Source organism: Gracilinanus agilis, chromosome 2 (genome assembly GCF_016433145.1).
Source record: "Gracilinanus agilis isolate LMUSP501 chromosome 2, AgileGrace, whole genome shotgun sequence".
NCBI classification, from domain to species: domain Eukaryota; kingdom Metazoa; phylum Chordata; class Mammalia; order Didelphimorphia; family Didelphidae; genus Gracilinanus; species Gracilinanus agilis.
In genome coordinates this window covers 449,656,649-449,659,509 of record NC_058131.1, presented here as the reverse complement: position 1 = coordinate 449,659,509, position 2,861 = coordinate 449,656,649, and the positions used below count along the sequence as shown (strand labels likewise).

Below are 2,861 nucleotides of genomic sequence, written 5' to 3'. Positions count from 1 at the left end.
CTTTGGGAATCACTGATCTATGTGGTGTCTGTACTTATTCTTCAATTCATTAAATGCCTAAAGCTGGTGAGAAGGTAATGAGAACCAATTGAATAGCAAAGGCACATAAAAGCAGTTGTGGAAACTCACTGGAAAGCTACCCTTTATGTTTCAGAGTTCACTTCTTCCACCTGAGCCGCCACTTCACTTCTAACCAAAGGAAATACCTGAAGTACTTTTTAGATCTCTCTGACAAGCAGTAAAATAAGTTAAGAATACCAACTAAGTGTGTGTGAACCTGGTACAAACTGCTTTTTATGAAAGCATATTTTCTCTGATGACATCATTTAAAAATATTTTTTAGACTTCAGAACTGCTTAATGACATTAAATTCAATGCCACTTGGTTCAGTTTTTCTTTCAGCTTGATTTTGGAGAAATAGCTCCTGAGGTAAAGACATTACCTACTTTAAGAAGATCAGAGATACCTTAAAAGTGAGGGCTGCCAGAACTATTGCTATAGATGTTGTCGCATAAGCAGCCTCTCATCCTTTCATTTTGGGGTAAATTTTTAAAAATTACTTTAAAAAATTATATATTTAGAATATTTTTCCATGGTTACCTGTTTCATATTCTCTCCCTATCCTCTTCCTTTCTCCCTTCTGGAGCTGACAAGCAATTCCAGTGGGCTATATACATGTATCATCACTCAATACCTATTTCCATATTATTAATTTTTGTAATATAGTACTATCTTTTAAAACCAAAATCCCCAATCATATACCCATTGAACCACATGATTAATGATATCTTTTTTTCTTCTGCATTTCTACTCCCACTTCCTCTGGATGTGAATAGCATTCTTTCTCATAAGTCCCTTGGGATTGTTCTTAATCATTGCTGCTAGTAGAGAAGTCCATTACATTCAATTTTGCCACAGAGTATCAGTTTCTGTGTACGGCATTCTCCTGGTTCTGCTTCTTTCGCTCTGCATCAGTTCTTGAGGAGTTCTTTCCAGTTCATAAAGAAATCCTCCAGTTCATCATTCCTTATAGCATAAGGAATAATTCCATCATAATCAGATACCACATGTTGTTCAGCCATTCCCCAATCTACAGACACCCATTTGTTTTCCAGTTTTTTGCCACCACAAAGAGTGCAGCTATAAAATTTTTTGTACAAAAATTTTTCTTTATTATCTCTTTGGGGCACAAACCTAGCAGTGGTATGGCTGAATCAAAGGACATTCAGCCCTTTGGGCATAATTTCAAATTGTGGAAGGCAAATTTTAATATTAGGTTTGCCATATTTTGTAGTAAGTTTCTGACTATATCCTTGACCAAAAAGTATAAATGTAAATGAAGTATCAAATGAAGTATTTGTTTCTGTGTTGTTTTTTGTTGTGAAAAATACCCAAAGGAGAAAAAAACAAGGAAATTTTACCAGAAATTGTCTTCCAATACTAAACTTCACAAAAAGTAAAGAGAAAAGTACTGCAACCATCAGCTTAATAACAGAAGTGAGGTCTCCAACCGTTATGTAAGCAGCATGCTACGCTCATGTTTCCCTACAAATTTTCATACAAGACCTGTCCATGAAACATCACAAAGGAGGCATCAATTCCCATGAGTATAGAATATTTACTCAATTCACTACAGTAACAAAACAGACCATCTTTTCAATTTTGCATTAACAACAGGAAAAGGTTTCATATTTGACTGTTTTTTATAGGTTTCTTAAATACTTTTGGTCACCAAAACCCCCAAACCCCTGACTTACAAGGGCCACCATGAATACACATTCCCTCATGTCCTGAATTTCCTGTCAGGAAACTTTCAATAGCAGTAAAAGAACTTTCAACTTATAATACTCCAGATCGGCTGAAATTGAATCAAGATCAATGGTTCCACTGATATTCACTCATTTTTCTAGAGTTTTTTTTATGATACTTCTAATATTTCCATAAGCTATGGATCTCCAGAAATGTCAATATAGCGCACTCCATTTTCAATACATGCTTTTACTACACGGTCACCATAAAATCACTATGTTCCTACACAATTGAGAACAGTAGTTGCTTGTTCAGCCATTCATTCAGAGAGATTGAATTAATGAAATCTCATATGTCCATGCCAACCTTAGATACTAACTTCAACTGGGAATGTTGGTCTTTCCAATTTCTTTGCTGCCTTCTTTAATATCTTGAGCAGCTTTTCACCATTCTGGCCAGTAACAGCCCCTGGCATTGGGGAGTCTTGTAACTCCAAGCTAATTTGCTGCTTGGTCACTTTCTCTGGCACAAATTGGCCAGTGAAGCCAGAAGCTCCAGGAACCATCAAGTGATAGTATCTCTTTTCAGTCTCTATGACTGGAAACCAATGGGGCCTGCAAGCAGAATAGACTTGCATCTGTGTGGTAGACAGTAGCCCCATGACATGATATTCATGAAGAAAGGTGTGATTGAATTTGCATTTGAGAAAACTGGAGGAGCATCATACTAGTAATTCATGCATTAGGCATTTAAGCTAATAATTATGAATCCTATCTAGTTCTGCCAATGCCCAGTTTTGCAGAAAAGCTAGTTTCAATAACCTCCCTTGATGTAATTCTTCTGTAACTAATTATAGTAATAATGCACATTTTTCTATTTCTCATTTGATCCTATTTGCACTTTCATTGTATTGGACAGAAAATTTCCACATTTTTGGGATTTCTCTCTCTGCTTTTTTTTGCTTCTTTTAAAAAAATCTCTTTGTTTCTTTGTTTCTTTCTTTGTTTCTTCCTTTGTTCCTTCGTTCCTTCATTCTTTCGTTCCTTTGTTCCTTCATTTCTTTCCCTTCCTTCCTTCCTTCCTTCCTTCCTTCCTTCCTTCCTTCCTTCCTT

The 2,861-nt window shown here is 36.0% G+C and overlaps 1 pseudogene; it reads right to left on the bottom strand.

Annotated features, from left to right (window-relative positions):
- Positions 1-339: 339 nt before the first annotated feature.
- Positions 340-2,410, bottom strand: LOC123233970 (annotated as a pseudogene).
- Positions 2,411-2,861: the final 451 nt, after the last annotated feature.